The following is a 27,591-nucleotide window of genomic DNA, read 5'->3' on the forward strand; positions in this document are numbered from 1 at the left end:
GTTTGGATGTAACAATGTATAAAGAAAAGATAAAAGACAAATGCGATTATGAACATGAACAAAAACAACACTTTTATTTCATTTCAAAATCTAACACAAACTTGGTACACGTTTAAGTCCCATGGACGCAACATGTCCATCATGCTTAGCCTGCGATAAAGGCCCGGTGAGCGGATCAGCTATGTTATCATCCGTCCCAACCTTACATATCGCAATTTCCTTTCTTTCAATGAAATCTCTAATTACATGATATTTTCTAAGTACATGTCTAGATCTATTACTAGACTTTGGCTCTTTAGCTTGGAAGATTGTCCCACTATTATCACAATAGAGAGTGATGGGATCATTAGCGGTAGGTACTACTCTTAGACATTCCGTGAATTGCCTGATCCACACAGCTTCCTTGGCAGCTTCTGATGCTGCAATGTACTCAACCTCCGTTGTTGAATCCGATCCTGACTTCCTTGAAGCTTCTCCACTAACGGCACCACCATTGAGCATGAAAACTAAACCAGCTTGTGATTTCATGTCTTCTCTATCCGTTTGGAAACTTGAGTCCGTGTAACCATTAACATGGAGCTCGGTGTCTCCTCCAAAAACTAAGATAGAATCCTTAGTCCTTCTCAAGTACTTAAGGATGTTCTTGACGGCTATCCAGTGACTCTCACCTGGATTTCCTTGATATCTACTCGTCATGCTCAAGGCATACGAAATATCAGGACGTGTGCATATCATGGCGTACATGATTGATCCAACAGCGGAAGCATAAGGGATCATCTTCATGCGTTCAACATCATGGGGTTCGGAGGGAGATTGAGAGTTGCTCAATATGGTCCCAGTTACCATAGGTACCAATCCCCTTTTTATTTGTCCATCTTTGAACCGTCGAAGAATCTTATCAACATAAGACTCTTGACTTAGTGCCATTATCCTCTTGGATCTATCTCTATGGATCCGGATGCCTAATATGCGTTGTGCCTCTCCTAAATCCTTCATTTGGAAGTGGTTACCTAACCACTTCTTAATAGAAGATAACATCGGACTATTATTTCCAATGACTAGTATGTCATCGACATACAAGATTAGGAACACAACATTGCTCCCACTAAATTTCATGTATAAACATGGTTCCTCAACACTTCGAGTGAAACCATTCTCTTTTATAACATGATCGAATCGATGATTCCAACTTCTAGATGCTTGCTTAAGACCATAAATGGATCTCTTAAGTTTGCACACTTTGTTAGCATTCTTAGAATCAACAAAACCTTCGGGTTGTATCATGTACACCTCCTCTTCTAACTTGAGTCTTGCCCCTTTAGGCAAATCCACCAAGTTCCAAACTTGGTTTTCATGCATAGAATCCATTTCGGACTTCATGGCTTCAAGCCATAAGGAGGAATTTGGACTAGAAATTGCGGCCTTGTAGGTGGCGGGCTCGTCACTTTCTAAAAGCAACACATCGAGTGTTCCATCTTCTTCGATAAGTCCCACATATCAATCGGGATGGCGAATAACACGGCCCATTCTTCTAAGTGGAGGAGAGACAACCGCGTTAGACGACGAAGGAACATCTTCTTGCGTCTCTATCTCGGTTTGTGGCTCTTGAACTTCATCAAGTTCAAAATTTCTCCCACTCTGTCCCCTAGAAATAAAGTCACTTTCTAGGAAGACAGCATCTCGAGACACAAACACTTTCTTTTCTTGAGGCTTATAGAAGTAATAGCCTCGTGAGGCCATGGGATAACCTACAAAAATGCATTTTTCGGATCGTGGTGCCAACTTATTGTCATTTTTAATTTTGACATAAGCATCACAACCCCAAATTTTCATATGGGATAGAACTGGAACCTTTCCTCTCCATATCTCATATGGAGTCTTTTCAGTTGCTTTGGTTGGACTTACGTTCAAAAATTTTATTGCGGTTTGAATCGCAAATCCCCAAAACGAGTTCGGTAACTCGGTTTGATTCATCATGGATCAAACCATATCAAGTAGGATTCGATTTCTCCTTTCAGCAACACCATTGAGTTGTGGTGTTCCGGGTGGAGTAAGTTGTGATATAATACCACAACCTTTCAAGTGCGAATCGAATTCAAGGCTAAGATATTCTCCACCACGATCGGATCGTAGTGCCTTTATCCTTTTGTTCAATTGGTTCTCTACTTCGTTTTGAAATTCCTTGAATTTCTCAAAAGCTTCACTTTTATGCTTCACTAAATAGATATACCCATATCTACTCAAATCATCGGTGAAGGTTATGAAGTAGTCATAATTTCCACGAGCGGTGATACTCATTGGTCCACATACATCGGTATGTATGAGTCCCAATAGTTCACTTGCTCGAGTTCCTTTACTACTAAAAGGATTACGAGTCATTTTGCCAAGAAGGTAATATTCTCATGTTCCATATGATTGATAATCAAATGGTGTAATCACATTAGTCGAAATTAATCTTTTGATGCGATTCTCGTTTATGTGACCTAATCGACAATGCCAAATGAACGATTCATTTGGGTCACTTGATTTGAGTTTCTTTGATTGAATGTTATAGATATCATTAGTCGGATTCGAGGTTTCTAAAATGTAAATGCCATTAATGGAAGAAGCTTGGCCTATAACCAAGTCGTTCCTTGAAATAGTACAACGATTGTTCTTAATGACAAAACAAAATCCGTCCATGTCTAACATAGCGATAGAAATAATGTTTTTAGAAAGTGTAGGCACATAAAAACAATTATGTAAATACAACTCAAATCCATTAGGCAAAGCTAATACATAAGTTCCTTTGGATTCGGCCGCTACTCGAGCTCCATTTCCAAGACGAAGATCAACATCTCCTTTGCTAAGCCTCTTCACGTCTCTTAAACCCTGTAAATGATTACAAAGGTGAGAACCACAACCGGTATCCAGTACCCATGTTGTAGTGGAAGTATAATTTATATCAATAACATAAATTTCCTTAGGAATTTTACCTTTTGGAACGATGATTCCTTCCCTTATATTTCGCAAATATACGGGACAATTCCTAAGCCAATGTCCCATGCCATAGCAATAATGGCACTCATCTTCAACTTGCTTGAAGTTTTTCCCTTTCTTTCCCTTCTTCTTAATCTTTTTGCCCTTGGAAGCAAGAACTTGATTGCTTGAGCTCCCACTAGTTTTGACATCTTTCTCTTCTAAAGACAAAGATCCTATAGATTTTATGAGGCGGTCTTCCTGAGACCGGCTCACAAGAGATCTTGTAGTAGTAGGAGGTTTAGAAGAAGTGATGAAGTTTATGTTTCCATCCGAACCTATCCCAAAATGAAGTTCTCTAGTAGTGTTGAAATCATTGTTGAAGCAAACGTCGTCAAAAACATTGTGGCAAGACTCAATAGTTATCGGTGTAGTACCGTTTGATGGATTCATTGTAATGAACTACAAGTATGGAGGAAAAGGAAATATTAACATTTCTCCTTTTAATATCATACTTGTAAATAAATTAACAAGATATAAGCATTTATATAGTGACCTCTACCCAACTAATATAAATGATTCCAAGATCCAAATTCATATTAACTTAGGGCATGGTGTGCCGAAATACCCTTCATTAACATAATTCGGTGGATTAACCTTTTAATCGATTCTACTTTTAGAACTCTTGGTCGATAAAATTACATTAATATTTATCTCTAGCCCGAAACACATCCGGAAATCGTTGTGAATACTTTCGTTGAGTTCAGCCCAAATTTCGAATAAATGTGTCCATGATCCAAATTCATATCAACATAGGGCACGGTGTGCCGAAATACCCTTTATTAACATAAATTCGGTGGATAGACATTTATCACCCACTTCCCCTACGTAACAAGGTTTGTACCCCGGTGTGGCCGAGTGCACTCCCTCACGAAATAGGTTTTCATGGTTTCTACTCTTTGGTAAGGCTAAGTCTCAATTGTTTATTTTTAGCGAGAGGTCATGTCAATTTATTATCTATCACGTTTTAAGTGAACTAAAGCGATGAACTACGATAATTGTAATTAACACGGTCGATATACTCGATTTAATGATAATGCATGTTTTAGTTATGGCGATTTAGCGATGCATGTGACATATAAATAAAATGCAAAGCATAAATTAAATCCTAGTATGGCCTTCCTAGAATAGTAAATCTAATAAACTATTAAAAATTCAGAAACCAACTCCTTTGGTCTCTTGAACTTCGGTCTTGGCATGCATATCGAGGTAACACCGTCTTTAATGGATCTCCTTCTCGAGTGGCACCGTCTTCAAGGATCTCCGGAACAAATAAATTACATAACAAATTACATAATTTCCTATTATACATTTGTAATTAAAATAAAATGAATCTATTAAATTACAAAACGGTGATACGAGATCACAATAAATTACAACCGAATCGATATTCCCATACATTTCGGGTAATATCAATTAAAAACTAAGGCCATACTAAGTAAAATTACATAATTCAAAAATTACATAAAATAAAATTATGACAATCATAACTAAAATGCAGCATTATAATATGTATGAACATGCCCAATTTTGTGCTAAATCGCCTTTAAGGAGCCAATATCGTATATTAATCGGTTTTTACGGATTTGCGTGATTTAACCTTTTAAAAATCACAATAATTACATAAAATCATATTTATGTACTAGTTAATTACCCTAACCATCTTAGGACTCAAAATTAGTCTCCAATAACATTTGACAATAATTAACTTATATTTCTTAATATTGTTCATAAAAGGACTTAAAATTACAATATAATGCCATAAACTTCAAATAAATCATAAAAATTTAAAATAAATTTGAAATTTGAAATTTAAACTCATGAACATTCTGGAAAAAAAATACCATGACACTCATAATGCTCAAAAACATAGGTTAAAAATTTTGAAAATTATCGAGAAAAACAATGTTGCGGTTTATCGGATTTATCAAATATTATCATAAAAATATGAGAAAAATTATTTTAATTTACTTTACACTTTTAGATCTGAAATAGGTGATAAAATGCAACATGTGACATTTTTCCTTAGTCATGAAGTATGTTTTAGCAATTTTTACTAATTAAAGTTACTATTTATGTGATTTTCCATCAAAAATTCATAAATCATGCATAAAGACTTAATTATAGCCAATTATTTTACACACATCTTGTAAAATTGCATGTGACAACATACTAAATTTCTATGACCATATTCGAAATATAACTCATATTAACCTATATTTCATTTACATTCGAGTTTATCATGAAAAATCCATATTTCGAGCATAAGAACGCATAGAATTATGAAAATTTACAGGTCATCAAAAGATAATATATGTGAAAGCATATCCAAAAACCACTGGAAAAAACGAAGTTTAGCTATTTTTAGTCCAAAAATGACATTTTTATCATAAAATCACATTTTAATGCCATTATAATATAAAATGAACAATAAAAATCCATAAATTAACCAAAATATCCTAAATACATTTTAGGACCAGAAACTTTATCATGCATAATAAATTTCGTGATATATCATAATAAACACAAATTTATAAGTTTTGTTTGTTAATCGTATAACTCGGAAAAACAATAACCGATTTGCATGCAAACAACCTAAGGCTCATGATACTGCTTGTTAGAAATCTATATCTCATTACTTTACATATTCATATATGTTACAATTAATTTAGTCATAAAATTAATTTAGATCTTATGCATGCAAACATGAATAAGGATAAAGAAGAAATCGTTTTCCTTACATTGAGATTTCGGATATATGGGCACAAATGATTCTCCTACTCACTTGTTCTTGAGCTTCCTAATATTGGATGAACAAGGATTCAAGCTTAGAATCCCTCCCAAGGAATTATACCCAAGATAACCTCTTAAAAATTAATATTATTAATACTAGAACAATATTAATTTAATTAAAAATGACCCAAAACTATTGTTGGAACTCTTGTTTATTCGGCCAAGAGTAAGGAGGATTTTGGAGGTTTTCTCTCTTTTATTTTTCTTAAGATGTTTTAGAGAGAAAGGCTATTTCTTACACTGGAAATTAGAAGAGTATGAATGAATAATGAAAAACAACCCATTTGATTCTCATAGAGGGGGGAAAACCGGTGGGTGTGGAGGGTGCCCTATGCATGGGGTTGATTCTCTAACCAAGAATATAGGCATGCAAGGCTAGGTGTAGGTAGTGTAATCATGTTGTTTCCACTCAAATAATTTAACATAATTTAAACACCATACTCCCTCCACATTTCGGTCCATATTAGATAAAATGGATTCCATTTTATCTTTGTCAATTTATCAATTTGTCACATGTCACAAGTCATGTAAAATTGTCATGTATTTTTAACGTATTAAAAATCAACGTATTAATAAAATACGTCATGTACAAAATCGACTTAGTAATTCACAATTACTTGTACCAAAACGCTTTACCAATTATAATTTATAACATCTTGTATTTATAATAAATCATTCATTCAGTTTCAATTGTTTCCGTAAACAATAATTTCATCTAAGCAATAAAACAATTCGATTACTTAGACCGTGTCTAATTTAATCAAATTACAACGAGACACGTAAATATTACTTCCAAAATCGTCCGTCAATTTTAAGCAATTTAATTGACTCGTATCGTCATACGACCAATTAAATATTCAATTAAGAGTGTTACCCTTTAGGTATGACCTAAGGGAATCAACTGATCACCACCGTCGCACAACAGTAATGTCAAACTCTAGTCAGCCAATCATTACCGATATGTGTGGACCAGTTGACTGTAAAATATTACATCCCACATGTATTCTTAAAATGAGACTTAAACATGTGATCATCATGATCGACAGTTGTGATCGCATTATTGTCGGAGGACACATATTCCAACAGTTTGGGGTATCGACTACCAAGGACCGTTTGTGACATATAAGGGAAACAAATACATTCTTGTGGCCGTTGACTATGTTTCAAAATGGGTAGAGGCGATTGCTACCCCAACCGATGATGCTAAAACAGTAACTAAACTCTTCTGGAAAATAATCTTCCCAAGATTCGGAGTCCCTAGAGCAATAATAAGCGATGGAGGGACACATTTCCATGAAAAGAAGCTCACATCCCTTTTAACCAAATATGGTGTTCAACATAGAACCGGCTTAGGATATCATCCTCAAACAAGTGGTCAAGTTGAAGTTTCAAATGAAGAGATCAAGCAAATTCTTGAAAAGGTTGTCAACAAGACTCGTAAGGATTGGAGCATGAAGCTTGATGACGCTCTTTGGCTTACAGGACGGCCTATAATACTCCTATAGGAGCTTCCCCTTACAAACTTGTCTATGGGAAAGCCTGCCACTTGCCAATTGAGCTAGAATACAAAGCTTTTTGGGCAATCAAAGCTCTCAACCTCGATCTCAAACTAAGTGGTCAAAAGAGGATGATGCAAATCCAAGAGTTGGAGGAATTCCGACTACAATCTTACGAAAATGCCAAAATCGACAAAGAGAGGACGAAGTTGCTTCATGACAAGAGAATCAAGCAAAAGGCCTTCCACAAGGGAGACAAAGTCCTTGTTTTCAACTCCCGATACCGACTCATTCCCGGGAAATTGAACTCTAGATGGATGGGAGAAAATTTAAAGTCAATGGCCAAAGATTGAAACCATATTATGAAGGATCATTCATTGGAGAGGTCGAGGTCACCTACCTCGGGCCTCCTCCTCCATGAGAAGATCATCAAAGAGAGAGTTTGGTGGATTCCTCTCGAAACCATCATTTGTAAATATACCAACTCTTCTTTCATGTATTTTTAACTTTATTGCATTTTTATCATAACTATGACTCTTGTCATGAGAGTAAGTAAGGGAGGGTCACTAACCCTTTTTGATGAATGAAGGATTTAGAAATTCAAGTGTGGGGAAGCACTTTCACCAATTGCGAAAGAAGAAAACGAAGAAGGAAGAAATTCCAGACAACCCGAGCGTCCAAATGAGAAGCCGCTCGTCTAGGAAAGAATCCGGGCATCTTGGATAAGATCCGCTCGACTTAGAGTACCTGAAAGTTGAAGAAACTACGTTGACAAAGAATCCGAGCATCCCGACCATAAGACGCTCGTCTCCTTAGAGTAAGACGCTCGTCTCCTCTGAACATCCGAGCGTCCCGGCTATTCTGAAATATGAGATTTTTCCCTGACTGAAGATCCGAGCGTCCTCAGAAATATCCGCTCGTCCTGGTTGCATTAAAATTATGGGATTTCTCCTGACCTGCAATCCGAGCGTCTCCAAGAGGATCCGCTCGTCTCCAGAAGCTATGATCTGAGCGTCCCGTGCTCGAGCCGCTCGTCGCCCTGCCATCTTATTCTTCTATTTTCTCGCTAATTAAAACTCCTCCCCACCACACATTTCGTGACACCTCATACTTCCTTCCACTTTAAAACATAAAACCTCCTCTCATATAACATAAATCATATATCAAGCATCATTTACTCCCCAAAAACAAAAACCCCTAAAATCTAGGGTTTCAAAGAAGATCTAAATCAGAAGGAACATCTCCATATTCAACAAGTCCAATTTTAGATCTACATTCAAGAATGAGGCCAAGAGGAGCATTACAAAGAGAGAGAAGAAGACCAAGGGTAATGGGGAGCTCATCTACTTCTCACCTTAATACTTTGTAGAGGGAACATGAAGAGATAATTGATCTTACAAAACTTAATGAGTTTTCTAACATAGAGTTTGTCAATGATGTCCAAAGGCTTGTGTTCCATCGTCTTCTTGGTAAGAACATTCTACCCACTAAATTTATGTCCCATAAGACTTTGAGGAAACTTGGAATCTTTCATCAAACCGAAGCTCTCTTTGAATTGTTTGGTCTTTCAACCTTATTTCACATGCATGAGAGTACCTATCGATCTTTAGTTCTTGAATTTTTGAGATTCTTGAAAATCACTACCTTGAACAAGACCATATGTGTGGAATTTAGATTGGAAAACAAAACCCGGATGATGACCCTTGTTGAATTCGCTAGTGTACTAGGGCTTGATGTTTCGCCTACCCGAACATCAAAACCAAGAAAGTATAGCATAGCACCCCTTTGGAGAGCAATGACGGTCGGGATTTTTCTTACATCAAAGAATTCTTAGCTTTTCACATTCAAAATCCTATCATTAGGCTCACATATCGATTTCTAGCCGGCACTCTTCTTGCCCGTCGAGATCCCGCAATAGTGAATGAGCTTGACCTTGTCTTCATGAACTCCTCCAATTTTTGACATTAGCAATAATGTCTATTTTGGTTTGGGGAAGTTTATGCATATGTATTGGGAGTTAATTTAAATTATGCTCTCCAACCAAACAAAAATTTATGCATCATATAGCATAGCTTAGTTTGCATTCTCTTTTGTATATATATCATATAGTTTGCATTTAGCTTAGGAATCATGCATTTTCATATAACTTGCATAATTTCCTATCGTATTGGCCATTGAGGACAATGCCCATACTAATGTGGGGATGGGAAATTCTAACATGACTTTCTAAACAAAAATGATAAAAATTGAAAAAAATTTGAAAAATACAAAAACATATGTTTTTATTTCATAAATCATAAAAACCATAAAAATTTGAAAAATTGAAAAACCCAAAAACATGTTCATTTCCTTCATAGTATAATCTTGTATATATTGTGTTTGTTCATCCTTTTTCACATTGATCGACTACGCCACATCCGAGACATGAGGATATAGAAGACCGCATGGTATGATCTTTCCAATCTCCTTTCTCCTCTTCATGTTAATGACTATGTGGCTTTATTTTGATTGATGCGGTACAAACAATGTGATTATAGGATTGCATCTAGATTATATGGCATACTATTTGGTAGAAGCATATGCATTATGATGTATAAATGTTAGTGGCATCATGGCATAGTAACATTTAGGAAATTTTTTGTGAAAGCATCTATTTGGGAAGCTTGACAAGTGTATATAAGGCCCTTGTAGAAACATTTTCTTCTTAAGAATTTGCTTGTTAGAATACTTGTAAAACACCCTAGGATGTGTCATGCTATTATCCTTTGACCCATGGATTAAGGCCTAGTCAAGAGTACCTTATGGTGTGATAACTCTTTGGCTACTGTTTATTCCAAGGTGACCCTTGAAACCATGCAACCATCATCCATATTCTACCACATTTTGTCATCAAAAAGGGAATGGGCACAAAAAAAATCGTTCAAAATTTGAATTAAAGAATTGAAATGAAAATGAAAAAGTTTGCAATTGCATCAAAAGAAAAGAGGAGTAACAAAAATGAAAACTCCTATGTTTCAAATATAAGCACCCTAACTAAAAATGGGGTGACTTTGAAAATGTTCAAAAGAAATGCAAGAAAAAGTTGAAAAATTGTCAAGTGTTGAAAAATGGCAAACATCAAAAGAAATGGCAAAAAGAAAGTGTTCTCAAATGTCAAATGCCACAAATTGGGGGGGAAAACAACAACAAAAAGCAAACTCCCATATGAAACTCAAATTCTATTGATCCCTTATCCATCGTGTCCACTTTTGTGCATGGTAGAGAGGGGACGACCCTTCTTCTTGTCTAGGCAAGAAGGGGAATTCCGCGATCTTCCAGTATTTCCAACACCATAGGGAGTCTACTCTTGACGAAAACATTTAATAATTGAGGACAAAGGTAACCTAGCTTGACACAACTTGGAGGTGATTTATTGGTATCCTTCTAGGCTTAGTAGTTTGAAGAAACCATATCTATAATGGAATGTGTATCCTTAGATTGTTTCCCCTTTAGATAATTTCCGCCACTTAGATGAGGAAAGTGGCTATTCATTTTTGTAGATGCATCCATTACTTGTTTTGTGTGCTTTAAATGCTCGGATGTATCGCCATTTTGGCAAGCCCCACCTTACCTTGCAAGAAGGCATCCTACCTCATGGTTGTCTTGTTGTGAGTTGAAGGGGCGGAGTGAGACCCGCTAATTGTATCACATCGGCTATATTAGTAGGTTAGTTAGAATAAGGGTCCTAGTCTTTGTCACCTCTTTACTCGGGACGAGCAAAGGTTCAGTTTGGGGATATTTGATGTGACTCATATTTGAGCACATTTAGTCCCCGAATTAGCCTCGTTCCTATGCTTTATAGTGCATAATTGGCTCATTTACTATCTTTAGTTTCCCATTTTGCATATTCTTTGAGGTTTTGTTTTCTTGGTAGGAAAGGAGTGCAAACCTTGCATTTTCATGGCGAAATGGAGCTAAATTGATCGCATTCAATAACCAAGCATCAAAGGGAAGACGATACTAGAAGGCCTATGTAGATAATAAAGTAGATTGGGCAATGATGAAAGGATCCTTGTTTCCTCAACAAGATCCCCGCGGATTGTTGAGGAAAGAAGAGAAGAAAAGTGCTTGACTCACAATCCGAGCGGATTGCAGCCAATCCAAGCGTCTCCCTGCCCAGCAATCCGAGCGTCCCGATCCCAAGACGCTCGTCTTGAAGCCAAGCAACCCGAGCGTCTCTCCCATGATCCGCTCGGATTTCCTTACAGACTCCACCGTGCCACCTTCCTAGACGCTCGGGACGAGCATATCTTCGCGGGACTAGCAAAACAGAGATGCGCATCTCCTTGGAGAGGAGCACTTCCTCAACTTTTCTTAAGGGTCTTAATAGTCATTTAAGCCCTTAGTAACCCTAATCTTTAGTATAAATACCCCTTGGTACTACCTAGATTAGCATGTCATCTCAATACAATACTAATCCTATCTTAATCTTGTCTCAATCTTGTAATAAACTTTTAATCTATTATTAATAAAAATCTCATTCCTTAATCTTTCCTTAATTTCTCTATTGTTCATCATTTATTTTGGGTAATTAGAAGATTATTTGGGTGTATTTGGAGGATTGACAACCTTCCATCAATCATCAAGTACTTCAATTATTCTTTGCTTTATTATTTGGAATCATCTTCATAGGTATAATTCTCTCTTATTCCTTTTTAATTATTGTTAATCATTTTCATTTGTTCATCATGTTTTGCCTTGCTAGTATGATTGACAACCTTATTAGTATGTTAAACTTGATAATGAGTGAGTAGTTTCCTTAACTAGGGTTAATGGGAAATTAGGTGAAACCAACATGGGGATTGATTCATGCTTAATCTAATATGTTTTCATAATTAATTTGCTTGCTTGTTGTGATTCCAACTTATGCACATGTTATGTTTGATGAAATGTGAGCTTATGAATCCTTGCATTTTTTTTACCTATCACTTACCTTTTCAATGAGACTCGTAAGACATAAACCAACTCGAGTCTCATTAGACCATGCATATAGTTTGATAGGAAGGATTAAGTCGACTTGTAGGTGTTGTACAATCTAATCGATTCGGCTCCGGGACCCAAACCTTCTTAGGGATTGTAAGATATACACTAACTGGATCCCATCACAACAATAAGTGCTTGCATCTAGTAGAAAATATGTTTTAATGATCAAATCCCATGAATCCCCTATGAACCCATGACACCCTAGTGCTTTTAATCAATTATTTACATATCATTTTAATCATCTTGCTTATTTTCATCACTTCATTTACATTGTTGATTAGTTTAGTTGATCTCCTACCTCAACCCAAATTGTGACACCCCTAGACACAACCATTTCCATTGAAAATCCTACATCAATACCCGTCCCTTGGGATCCGACCTTTACTTGCCTCTTTATTAAGAGTAGTTTGTGAATTTATAAATATTGTTTTGGTCAAGGGTACTTTTGACGACGAGTAACAAAACCGACGAACCAGGGATACAACCACAAAACCCAATCAAAACTTACAAAACATTTCGAACTACGATCATGGTTTGATTTCACCTCTTCGGGTGGATAGGTAGGCAGTCCTTTCTTACACAAGAAGGATACAACCATCCCCATAAAAAAAAAACATTCCCTTATGTTTACCCACATACAAAACATCACCCATATCAACCTTTCCAAAAAGAAAGGGAAAAACATTCCCTTTCCCACAAAAAAACAAAGAAAGAAGCCTTTCTCCCTTCCCATAAAAACCCCATTTCCCAAGTGCAAATGTTTAGGATAATTCAAGCCGAATTGCCTCTACAAATGGATGGAAGAAACAAGCGTTCACAATTTCTTTTGACACGAGCAATCCTCTTACTTAATTAATAATGAGAAGGATTACAAATTCAACAACAAATGAAGCTCGACAAGTCTACAACTTGTCAAAGCTAAGGTGTCAACTAATATACCTCACATAATAAAACTAGCACAAAACACACAAAACATAGCTAGTACAACATAATAAAAACTCACAACACTAATACAACATAATAATAAAGGAGGTAATAGAGGTCTTCATTCTTCCATTCTATCCTTGCCTTTTCCCTCAGGGTACATCTTCCCCTTGTTCTTCTTGTTGTCCCGCCTAGCATGGACTTCCCCTTCGGAACGGATCCTCAACGGATCTACAACGGCGACGGCTTCCGGTCTCTTGCAAGACCCCATGCTCGATCCAAAACGAGCCCATACACGGCCCATTACATCTTTGGGACCTGAGCTTCTCCTCTTTGGTGGCCTCATCACATCCGGGCTAACTCCATCAACATAGTCCTCAAAGAAGGCACAGTTGGCCTTGCCAACCTCTCGATACTTCAAGTCAACAACCTCGTCCTTACGAGATTTGGACCTTTCCTCCAAGGTTTGAGCTCTTGACCACTTGACATAAGCGGGAGTCACCCATGTCGTGGCAAGGGGGTTTGGTACCTCCCAAAGCGGCCGAGTGGCCCACCATCTTTCGAAAACCTCCACAAGCTCGGAGTTCCGAAAAACACTCTCTTGGACGAGAGTATCTTGAGCGGGCACCTTTTGTTGATGCCCTATTTGCCTCATAAGCCTTTCGGGATAATGAAAAGGAAGCAACCTTCAAACCCACCACCATGAAAGCACGAGAACTAACACCAGAAGCGGGCAACCCCGTGAAGGATCTCAAGTGCCACCATGGCACCACCCAACGGATGTGAGGACCACCCTCCTTCGCCAATCTTGCGGCCTAATAGGCCTCGGTGGATGCGAAGCTATCCGAGTACAACTTCTTCCTCATAGTAAGGTGACGGAAGGAATAAGAAGAAGCATCAAACGGAGGCTCTACATACCTTAGCCTCTCCAATAGCCACACTTCGAGGATCCTTAGAGATCCAAACGAGGGAGCTTCTCCACAAGAGCCCTTCTTGTCCAAGGCTTGGATGATCTCACCAAGCACCAACCATGATGGATCTCTACCATGCTCCATTTGCTCGACTACGTGCACAAGGGTCATGCTACCATAGCATTTTGGCCACTCCTTCTTCAAAGCATCAACAAAGAGGTATGCATGGACAACGCAAAAGGCAAGATCCCTTCCCCTAGCCACCTCCGAAACATTGGCATCCAATCGGTTTGAAAAAATGTTGATAAGAGCCAACATATCCACACCATGAGGAGCAAGGAGAAAGTTGACTTGACTTGTTGACAAACCCAACATTGAACGGAATTTCTCCTTATAACACAACCGAGTCGGGGAAGCACCGGACCACAACCCGGCCACCCACCAATGGCACCAACTTCTTCGGCAAGAGGACAAATTTCGCCTTTCGGGAAAACGAAAACATGATGTTTCGAATCCCAAAACCGAGAGCATGCTTCAAGAAATGAGGATTGCACCTTGACTTGATGAAGCACCAACAATTGACCAACTCCCATACAAACGAGTTGATACTTCTCGGGAGGTGACAAATCCCGACACCATTGTCACAACACATATTCAAAATCATCCATGAATAATTTTGTGGAAGAAGAAGCAAGATTTTTGTAGAGATGTTTTTCGTGTTTCGGATGATGAAACAATGAAGCACAAACATCCCTATTTATACAAAACTATCATCGCTTTTTTTTCGAAAAAGGGGAGACCTGGCTTCTATCGCCAATTGACTCGCGCCTCTTTAGGCTGTTCTCAGGATTCCCACCTTGAATTGTCCCTTTCAAGTTGGGTTTCTTCTTGACACTTTAAAGCTCCCGCCAGAATGCTCGCGCATCTTCGGGCCTATCCAGGATGTTTTGTGTTTTCTCGCACTCACATTTCCTTCTTTTCGCGTTTTACGAAATCCGGCACGGTTTCCATGACGCAGCTTTAAACATACGAGTTTTTCTCTTCTTTTTTTAGGGGGAAGGGCTAGTCGCCCCGATCCACGACGGATCGTTTCCATGTTAGTCGAAATTCCGAAATTTTTTTCGCTTTTTTCACAAAAATCGAAAGATGATAACACGACGTCAGTTTTCTTCAAAATTTCAAGCTCTCACAAATCCGAGTCTTGATCTCATAAAAATCAAATCAATTACACCCGCAAAAGTCTCTCTGCTTTTAAAATTCACCTCTGACGGTTCGAGTTTGAATTTTTCGAGCTACAAATCAATTTCAGCAATTTCGATACAATTTAATTCAAGACACGAGTTAACTTCTCAATTTTCAAATCATTTCTTTTTGAGAAGTCCAAACGTGACGACTTGTCGCGGAATTTTCAAAATATCATTTCAAATTTCAATTTTAACTTCGAGTCATCGTGGTTAATTTTGTTTTCAATCAAATGCTTTTTACTTGTTCACGTTTATGCGTATACGCTACCTGTGGCCTGTTTTCTACACTAACGATGCAAGAGCTGGTGCAACGCAGAAGGGAACTGACAGCCAACAGCGCTTCTCCGAAACAAAACACAAAAAGCCAAAAATCACAAATAAACCACAATCCAAAAACACATATATACAAACCGCCTCACGCAAAATATAAAAATGTACAAACAAGAGTCCAAGACACGGACCCACAACCACAACTACTCACCGCCTCCCGTCGGACCAGTCTCGATCTCACGAGGAGTCGCGGGCAAAGCAGACACCACCATCTGCTCAGGTTCCCTCTCCGGAGAACTCTCCAACGTCTCGTACTCCATCGTGACGCGAAGCTCCTCCGCCACAGCCAACTGATCCCTGAGAGAGGAAATATCTGCATCTCGGCTCCGCAACCCGTACTCACGACGCCTCAACTCCTGGTCTCGACTAGTGATCCCCAACCCCTGGGCCTCGATCGTCAACCTAGCTGCGTCCAACTCAGCACGGACCCGAGCAAGCTCCGTCGGATCCGCAGTACCCTGCAAAACACAATACAGATCATTGAGATCTAAAAACGTGAAATGCACCACAAAAAATACACAAAAAGAACGTACAAAAAGTACCTGAGCAAGCCGAGCCTCCCTCGCAACCAGGTCACCGGCAAGTGCCCTCCACCAGTTAACCATCCGCCACAAAGCCTGATGACTAGCGGTCGACACCTACAAACAAGAAGGTCCTTCAATACAATGCAAGGCAAAACATAAATGATGAAGAGTTTTCAAACCAGGAACTCACCCTCAGAACGGTCAACCTCCACTCTATGCCAGCGTCGGTCACCTCAACGACCGCAGGCTTTGGCAGGTACAGATGCAATTCCTCGCCCCCTGGCCCCTGAAAGATGGTCTCTGCGAGGAAAACTGGGGGCTGGGTCCTCATCAATGCATCGACCCCCTACAATTTGGGTCCACATCGAAGGTAACAAACCCTCCTATCAAAAAGAGGCAATGAAAACAAAAAAGTAGAGAAACCATACCTCGATCGGGTACCAGGCAAGCCTCGACAACCGGAAGGTGTCGTAGTCGGCCTCCCACAGCAATAGATCCTCACCACCCTGACCGTGAAGGTGCTCCTTAACCTCATCGGGGGTCAACTCCAGGAACAACACCATAGGCGGATCGACCGGTACCACGAAAGTCTCAGTGAAGTACTGACGAGCTAAGCACGCGCCCAGGTACCAAACCGGATCGATCGCCGTCTCAAGGTACAAACACTGGGAGCTGCGAGGCCGCAAACGCTCCCTGACAGCGGCCAACACCTCTTTGTAGTGCTCCCAAAGCCACCCGATAAACTGCACTAAAGGCAAAGCCAATCGGCTAACTGGGGGCTTTCTAAGCTACCTAGTCATCCTATCTCTATCTGTCTCTACAAAACAAGAGGGGGTAAGAGACCACAACTTATGTCAGCAACTCAAAGGGCGTTCACGCGACGTCTGCAGTCCTCGTAAGTCGACTTGGTCGACTTCTTCCGAGCCACCGTCGAGGCCCTCACAGCTGGGTAAGTCGAAGGGACGCCACTAGTGGTCCCCGAACGCAGAGGGATGAATTAACCATATAACCAAGCCTGTAACCAAACACAGCAAACACAAATCAGCCAATTTTTCAAAAATTGCCAAAATCAAACCACAAATCAAAATCAAAATCAAAATCAAACTCAACAAAAAACTACAAAAACGCTCGTACCTCCAAGATGAGGTCGAGACCAACCAAAGCAGGGGCACTACCATCCGCCACTGCTTACGGGCGCACCGCGGCGTGCAAGTACTGGGTGTAGCTCGCCAAGGCCGGCGTAACCCAGTTAAACTGACCCAGAGTGTCGAGGTCAGCAAGAAGAGGAAGTACCTTGGTCGACAAGCGCTCACCCTTGTCACCAAAGTACGTGGCACCCAAGAAGTACCATAACCACAACCGCGCCTCCTGTGCGTCAGCTCTAACCTCCACCTCCGGACTCACCAACGGCGCCGGAGCGTAACCCACCACTCTCCCTATGAAGTGGTCCCTCACATACGAGCTCGCAATCAAGTACGGAGTGATGTCGGAAGGCTCGGGCAAAACACTGCCAATCAAATGAGCAACCGCGGGGGAAGACACTCTCTCCGGTGTCTCCGAGAACTCAACAGGCGTCTCGCCACAGAGGAGGCCCGATATCATGGCAAAATCCTCTAAAGTCACGCCAACCTCCCCGAACTCCATGTGGAACGACGACGTCGTGTCCTAGTACCGATCTAACATGGCACAGATCAAACACAGATTCGACCTAATTTAAGCCCTGTGAATATCCCGCCAAGCAGCCACCAGCGGCCCCAAAGTCGACCTCTCTATCAACGTCCTCGTACCGGCTCGGAGAACGTCGTAGAAACCCAGACAGGTGGAGATGCCTGAGAAAGTCCTCATGGTACCAATCCCCTGAAATCAAAAACAAACAACGTCAGAACACCTATTCAGGTCTGAAATGTTAGAAACGACGAAAGTACAACCAAGTGGCACAGCTTACCAGACCCTCGAGCGCAAGGTAGGAGATGTGCCTGTCCAGCCGAAGCAACAACTGGCTACCGTCAAAACCCTCGGCCCAAGCAGGCGCCGCCCGCAGGTTCAACCCCCACGGAGCTGTAACCCGTCTGGCCTCCCAACCCGCGACGTGAGCATCGTCTTCAATCGTCTCCCCTCTCCGTCTCTTCTGCCCACGAGACTCCACGTGACGGATATGAGGCATCTCAACGACCCTAACGACGTTCTGCAACTCCCGTCTGGTCGGCCGAGGAGCCCTCCTCCTAGCAACCGTCCTCCCGGAGGTACCAGCCTCAGATCCTGTCTGAGCTCTCTCAACACGAGCAACCTTAACAACAGGCACCTCCCGAGCCTCAGTGGCTCCCTCAACACCGACAGCCCCAGCAACGGGCCCCTCACGAACCTCAACGGCTCTCTCTACCCTAACACCTCCTCGGTGGGCCCCTCCTCCACAGAAGCGTCCTCTACTATCACATCATGTGCGCTAACCAGAGTACTAACCGGCCCAATCCCAAACAGGTCCTCTAAGGTCTCAGCAATGGACCCAATAGGTCCTGAGCACTCCCCTGCAATCAAAGAACGTCAGCCGAAATTTCAGCATTACGACGGCATAAAATGGGCAAATCCACAAAAAACCTACAAAACAAAACAAGGGCAATCCCGCCCAAACCCAGCCAAACAAAACAATCTACAAAAAACGCACAAAAAACAATTCGCCCTACTTTTCAAGCAAAAGACGAGTCAAAACAACAACAACAAAAACGGCACCTCAAGACCCACACAAGGTCCGCCAACAACCCAAAAGATATTCCCGATATAATTGGGTATTTTTCAACGGCTCAAAAGGTAATTTTGCGCCAATTTGAGCGCAAACAGGTCAAAATTTCAAAATACGACCACAACGAGGCAACTTGATTTTACCACGTCTCAAAACGCCCTAAATTACCAATAAGGTCCATTTCAAGGCAAACTGGCTCAATTTGAGCTCAAACAGACGCTTATTTTGTCGGATATAAGACCGTCGCAAAAGGCAAAAAATCCAATTTTGCCCACAATACCCGACGAAGGTCCAAAATGGTAAACACGGTCTTCCCCAACTACAATAAAACCTAGTGGGGCACACAGCTCAAGCAAATAAACTTGAAATTGTGAAATGAGACGGTTTCCTCGTCTCATTCACGGTTTTCAAGCATAGGGAGCGGGAACGGGGGCCAAAATGTAAACTAGAAGCACCCCTATACTCCTAAACAGGTTTCTAACCTAATGCAATCATCAATTTCACTCGAAATTGGCTCAATAAAAATGCCCAATTTGATTTTTGAAGGTATAAAAATTCGCCCTAATTCAATCAACAAAAAGACCAACAAATTCAAATGGATTCAAGAGGAATTACATACCTTGAGATGACATATTGATAATGGCACGAACTCAGCGAGGCTAGAAGACCCAACAATGGCGATTTTGTTGTTTGGTCGAAAGGTTGGAGAAGACGAGGTGGTGAATGACGAGCAGCTTGGTCTCGCGTCTTTTCTACAAAAATAGGGAAGCCCCCTTCTATCGCCAAAGGGCTTGCGCCTCAATTAGGCTTCCCTTTGCTTTGATCAACGAAATATTGGGCTTTGGCCCAATTTCCCCATCCAAACTATCAAATTTCAACAAGGGCGATTAAAATCGCCATTCCGCCTCAAAAATAATAGTGAAATTCAAAATTCACTATTTCTTCAACATTCAAACGGCGGCAATTAAGATCGTCATTTCAAAAATAATAGTGAAATTCAAAATTCACTATTTCTTCAAATTTCAAACGACGGCGATTAAAACCGTCATTTCACTTCAAAAACAACAATAGTGAAACTCAAAATTCACTGTTCCTTCAAATGTCGACGCCGGCAACAAAAACCGTCATTTTCGAAACAATAATAGTGAAATTCAAAATTCGCTATTTCCACCGCGGCGTCAAAAGCCCCATCTGTCAAAAAACAAGCAGGTAGCAGGATTCAAACCCGCTACTCCCACAATCATTCAATACAAACACCGAGATTCCCCAACAGGATGTCAGGGGCTTCCTCGCGAAGCCCGCTATTCCAAAGCAAGCCCATCAAACGCGGCTATTTTCACGGTCGATCAATCGACCCTTCATAAGGCCTGACGGGCCTTACAATCGCATATGGCTGGCGAGCCTTACAACGCATCATGGCTGGCGAGCCTTACAACGCATCATGGCTGGCGAGCCTTATAACGCATCATGGCTGGCGAGCCTTACAACGCATCATAGCTGGCGGGCCTTACAATCGCACATGGCTGGCAAGCCTTACAATCGTATCATGGCTGGCGAGCCTTACAACGCATCATGGCCGGTGGGCCTAACAATCGCATATGGCTGGCGAGCTTTACAACGCAACATGGCTGGCGAGCCTTACAACGCATCATGGCTGGCGGGCCTTACAATCGCATATGGCTGGCGAGCCTTAGAACGCATCATGGCTGGCGAGCCTTACAACGCATCATGACTGGCGAGCCTTACAACGCACCGCTGCTGGCGAGCCCCTTCATATCCGCAGCATGGCTGGCGGGCCTTACAAACGCATATTCAATGCAGCTGGGGAGCCTTTGTCCGCAAACAATGATAAAAATCAAGGACGTTCCCGAAGATGCCTCGGGTACGACTCCTCCACACAGCTGGCGAGCCTTTGTACGCAAATAAGATACGATTCAAGGATATATCCCGAAGATGCCTTAGGTATGACTCATTCTTATGGCTGGCGAGCCTTTGTACGTAGTCTAACGAACTTTAAACGACCCGCACTGATAGTCGACAGACTCTAAACTGTTCCCGATAACAGGTCCTTGGCTCGTACCCTCGAGTCGCCTTTGCGTCGCCCTTCCCGACGGCAGGTCCTTGGCCCGAATCCTTTCGAGCCGCCTCGGACTACAAACACCCGATGATTATCGGACTACAACATGCTTAGGAATCGCAGCGTTTGATCGACAGTTTGTGTATAACTTTACGTCGGAAAACTTAAAATGATTTCGAAAATAAAACTTTTCAAAACTTTTCAAAATTACCTGGAGTGTTTAATGCATGACGACGGGGTCGAAATGACACTAATTAGAGTCAAAATCGACACCGGACAAAAACCGAATCAAAATTCAAATCCCGACTCCAACAACGAGTCAAACCGAGTCAAACACAAGAAATAAACCATTCAAATGCTTCTATGTTAAGATTTCCCAGAATCTTACATAGTCAAGTACCAAAAATATTCATCCAAATCCTAGGATAGAACAAATCATGATTGCATTCATGTGATAGAGACAAGACACCTCGAAGACGTGCGACATGGCTCGTACCTCTTTGAGCAGCCCAGGTGGCCACGTCGCTCAAAACTCACACAACCACTCATTATCCTATAAATACCCCTCCATTTGAGAGTTACGCGAGCGTTCGCCCTCTCTTTTCTCCCTTAAAATTATAGACCCGACTTCCTAAGTCACAATCCGACACGTGTTTATGACCTACCGATCGTAAACACAAGCCTTACACATTGTTTAGTACTGTCATCGTGCATTGAACCACTTGACCGACCATCTCGACCACTACACCATCACTAAACTTAACAAAATACTCTTTTCACTTACCAAAATGATTTTAAACCGAGTTTTCCGACCAAACGAGTTGATACACTTACGTCGATTTCTCGCCATAAGCCTAACATGTAAGTATGAGGGTGTAAAAAAAAACCTTCTTTTATCATCTTTTCATATGTTTCATGACTATAACATGCTAAATCATGCATAACATGGTCCAAAACATGGGAAGGATGAGCCAAAACCGGATTTTTGGTTGAGGCAGAGGCTACTTACGTAGCACACGGGCTCGCGCCTAAAGCGGCTGCCTCACCCTCAAATCCAAACCGTGTTTGGTCTCTTCATTTCCTTTATTTTCATTTCATATTTGTAATCGGTTTTTACCATTTCAAGTATTTTCAAACCATTTTTACAAGTTTTTAAACATAAAACATTTTTCACCCTTGGTTCCTAATACCATGACGGTTTAATCCGTGTTTCGGTGATAATATTTAGTTAATCACATTTTAAAAGGTATTTTAAAGCCTTTTATTTCATTTATTTATATTTTGAAGGGTATTTTAAAGCCTTTCTTCATTTCTTTACAGTTTCAAAACAAATGTATTAGTCACCAATACAAAGTCATCCTTGGTTCCACATACCATGTCGGATTTTAACCCGAGTACGATGATGAATATTGACTAATTATATTCAAATGAACTTAAAACAATTAGTTCTTAATTATTTTTCAAAACTATTCATGTCAAGCTTATAAAATCAAACCCGACATCGAATATTGTCAAAACAATGACGATTATTTAAGTCTCGTTCTTCAAATCAACATGTAAGCAGTCTAAACGGCCTTTTCAAACCAAAACGGGTTCAAATACCCATTTTTTAACATGATTTACAAACTTTTTCAATGGTAAGAACACGTCTTCCATCGTTGACTGACTCGCGCCTAAAACAGGCCATTCATTTTTTCTATTTTCAAACCAGGGGAGACCCTTTTGCATCGCCAATAGGCTCGCGCCTCTTCTGGCTGCCTGGTGCAGTGTCTGTTCCCCTTCCAGCACTTGTCTAGGACGATCCCGACTTCGGTTAACCCGAATACAGGACGGATCAGACGACGAGCTTGCTCATTCAAATGCCATATTTGCAAAACGCCTTACTAAGACAAATGGACCACGTTATGCACCATAAACCTAACTCGGTAAATGGATGTTTAATTTCCATCTTGCATGCAAATCAACCATAAATCCAACTTGACATCTTATACTTGATAGGATTAAATCAACCGACGTAGAAAGCTCACATGTTAGGTTAAACTTTTGGATGCGCATTCATGCATTTAAATCGTTTATCAATTTTTGCATTCAACCAACCAAGATCGATCAGTAGAGGCCGATACCGCGGGTGGGATTGGGTGTCTGATTAAAGGGCTTCCCAATACGTACCTTCACCTCTTACTCAGAAACTTTGGATAGTGGACGACCTTATCCAAGGCGTACGAGAGTCATTCTAGAGATAGGATGCTAAAGAGGAACGATTCCTTATCTTCAGTACCTATGTCAAACCCTGCTTTGTGCTTCGTTTGACCGAGGTATAAAGTGGATTAGAACGGGTTCCAAGCATCCCACAAATGCTTGGTGGGGACTCCGAACCTCTCTAATCGTTTCGAGACCCTTGCCGAGACGAAACCGACCGATCTAAAACGATCCGGTCGAAAGCATTCTTACGCCGCCGAGCGTGGCTTTAAAAAAGACCGCTTCCGTTGTCCACAGATCGGCTGGGCATACGCAGGTGGGCCCGTGTCCACAAGTGGTATTAGAGCTTACGTTGTTGCATGCATAATCGGTTTATTGTTTTTTCGCGTTAAAAGTATAACATATAAAACTAGATTTTGTATCTTATATTATAAATTCACGAAATTTTTTACATGTCATATATTATGGTCCTAAAATGAAATTAGGTCATTTTGATGATTTATGGTAATTTTTGGCTCATTTTAATAATTTTTAGTAATTTTATTATAATTTAATGTATAAAATGGTGTTTAAAATGCTAAAAATAGTTAGACTAAGTTTCTGACCTTGAAATTTTTATATGACCTCACATGGATATTTTACTTATTTTAAGTAAAATTTCGTATAAATTTGATTTATTTTGCATGATTTATAATTTTTATGAGATAATAATGGAATAAATGGAGATAAAATGGTTAAAATTAGTTAAACTTCGAAACAAGCCAGGAATTTTTAATATGTTGTCACATGTACATTTTACTCATTGTGTGTAAAAGTTTAGATAAACTTGATTCATTTGGCATAATTTATGAATTTTTAGTGTAAAAATGACATAAATAGTGACTATTTTAGCAAAAATAGCTAAAATAAATTAAATGGCACGAGAAAATTATTTTAGGTTGCATTTTTATCCCACATATCAGATCTAAAGTTAGAATGTTGATTAGATTAATTTTCATATGCTTTAGATGTTTTATTTGATAAAACCGATAAATTGCAACTATATTTTTCTCGAAATAAATTCGAAAATTTTAACTTTGATTTTTAACATTATGAGGGTCATGGAATTATTCCATAATGTCTAAAATTTAAAATTTAAATTTTGAAATTATTGTAATTAAATTTGGATTTATTTCATAAAAGGTTATGATTTTAAGGTAAAAAATGAGCATAAATGTTAAATCAAGTTGAATTATTGTCAAAAATTTAGTAATGACTAATTTTTGAGTCCTAAAAGGTTAGGATAATTAACTAGGACTAAAATTTGATTTTAGTATTGTTTTGTGATTTTAATGAATTAAAGATCGCGAATTTCCATAAAACTGGATTATATTTACGATATAAGTTTAAATAGGGCTATTTGGCACTTAGCTTGGCATGTTAGATACATATATAATGCTGCATTTTTCTTTGATGAATGTCGTATTTTATTTATATAATTTTGAATTATTTAATTTTATCTTAGTATGGCCTTAGTTTAATCGATATTACCCGTAATGTAAGGGAATATTGATTCGGTTGTAATTTATTGTGATCTCGTATCACTTTTATTTTATTTTTTTTATTAGATTTTATTTTACAAATATATAATAGGAAGTGCTATGTACATTTTATTATTTGTAATTCCGGAGTTCCCAAAAGACGGTGCCACTCGGAAAGGAGTTCCGATCAAGACGGTGTCTATCCTTCGGAAGCGTGTCACGTGAAGAATCAAGGGACCAAAGGAGTTGGTTTCTGAATTTGTAATAGAATATAAGATTTTCTATTTTAGGAAAGGCCATACTAGGAAATTTTATTTACTTGCTTGCTTTATATGTTTGCATACATTGCGAAATCGCCATAACTTCACATGCATATTTTATCTTCTTATCGATTATTGTCAATTATAATGATCGAGTATTCATCGACTTAGTTCACTTAAAGATGATAGATAATAAATCGACAAGACCTCACACATATTTAAAACTGAGATTAACTTTACCAAATAGTAGGACTCATGAATCCCTTTGACATTTGGGGTAGATTCGGTTCCCGGGGTACTTTCATTTATCATTGGGTAAGTGGGGTAATAAAACGTTATTACACGCGAAATCTGGTTGGACTCAATGGGATATAAAGACTAGTCTTATGTTCCGGGGCTAGGGATGGAATTTATGAAATACATCGACCGAGAATTCTATAGTAGAATCAATTAAATAGTTAATTCACCAAATTTATGCAAGTATGGGATGTATCGGTTTCCCGTGCCCATGTTTGTGTAAAGATGGATCTCGGAATCATTTCTGTAATTTAGGTGCGAGGTCATTATATAAATGCATAATTTGTTAAAAATGTTTGCAAGTAAAATGATAAATGTTAATTGTTTCCTTCATTTCCTTTTTGTAGTCAATTCGATTAATTTGCAATGATAACTCCGATTTCATCCGCTTCCACTAGTGGAACCGCTCCACCTCTCACCAATGCTTCTTGGCTCCGATCCTTTATAGATCGATGTAAACTTGATAAGAATGGGACTAACTTTGCCGATTGAAATGCGCAACTCCGCTTGGCCGCGGAAGGTGATGACAAGCTTCGTTACCTTACCGAAGCCGCTCCCACTACACCTACTACTAGGTCATCCGCCGCAGTTAGGGAGGCCTATGAGGCTTACCCAAAAGAATCGGCCGCGATCAAGAATGTCTTGATCTTCTCTGTGGAAGCCGATCTCCAAAGGAGTGCTATTAAGATAGGCACCGCCTATGAGATCTACACCAAACTTGTGACCATGTTTTCACAAGCTCCTAGGATCATCCAATATGAGGCGGCCTCCGCATTATTTGAGCTCAATATCAAAGAGGGACAAAAGGTTAGCCCTCATGTGCTCAAATTGATTGAGCATGTTGAGACGCTCAATTTACAAGGGGTTAAAATTCCCGAACAACTCGTTATTGACCGAGTTGTCCATTCCTTGAATCGCATCAAAGCATATGTTCAGTTTAGGGTAAACTACAATATGCAAAACATGAAAACCTCTCTCCATGAATCGCACAAATTGCTTGTACAAGCCGAGAGAGACATGGGTCTCAATGTGAGTACGACCAAGGATGTGCTCAATATTAATAATAAGAGCAAAGGGAAATTCAAGAAAAGCGCTAGAAAGGGTAAGAAACCCACTCCCAACAAGGGCAAAGGGAAAGCTATTGTGAATAGCTCTTCCAAGCCCAAAAAGGGTGCTTCTTCCGAAGATAAGTGCCACTATTGTTGTGGTACGGGCCAATGGAAATGTAATTGCCCGAAGTATCTAGGAGATGTCAAAGCTGGACGTGTGACTCCAGTAGGTAATAAACTCTCTAATCTATTGTGTTATTGATATAAATCCCAACTTTGGTATTTAGATACAAGTTTTGATTCTCACCCCCTTTAATGTAATATAGGGCATGTGAGCAAAGACAAAGGCAAGGAGAAGCAAGCTTGAGGAAGATCTTCAACACAGGGATGCTAGGGTAGCCGCCCATAGTAGAAGACCTATGGAAGCTTGGCTTTTATTTTGTATTGTCTTCTTTGCATTATTGTATTTTGACTTGTTGTTTTAGAACTCATTTTGATTTCCGTGTTGGACATGGAAATTTGTTTTATTTCCATTTTGCAAACAATGGTTGTATAAATTTTAGTGACTTGGATTTCAACCCAAGTCATTCGGCTTATGGAATTTTTCTTTATTCTAAAAACATGTCATTATACACCTTTCACATCAACAACATAAATTGATTTGACTTAATTAATCATAAAAGAATTACAACGATTGGATCATTGTAGTAAGTTCATAAGCCATGAATTTGATTCCCTCTTATGCTTTTATGACTAAATATCACATCTTATTTGACATAAGAAAGAACGATTGTAAAGTCAAATAGAGTTATTTGAACTCAAGGTAGGGAATTTAATTAACCAATTGAAAACACCACTTATAATTAAGACTTGTAACCACTTATAAGACTCCATACGAGTTATGGGAGGGCTTAAGACCCTAAAATTGTATAAGACATGGATATTCAATCCAATCCTTTATCTTATAAAGGTTAGTCTATCTTACTACTAGATTACAATGTCATTACAAGAGGGTCGTCTATTTAGGTCATAATGTGCGATATTTTCTTCATTCACAAGTTTAAGTATCAAATTTTTTGGTGCTTATATAGCTATCTTTTCAGAAAAATAGGTGTATTTTTCAAAAGATAGAGTGGGAGGAAATTAGCAACAAACTCGAGACTAGTGAGGAGACCGAAAGAAAGCTTCTT

This window comes from Silene latifolia, chromosome 4 (assembly GCF_048544455.1).
Source record: "Silene latifolia isolate original U9 population chromosome 4, ASM4854445v1, whole genome shotgun sequence".
Classification (NCBI taxonomy): Eukaryota; Viridiplantae; Streptophyta; class Magnoliopsida; order Caryophyllales; family Caryophyllaceae; genus Silene; species Silene latifolia.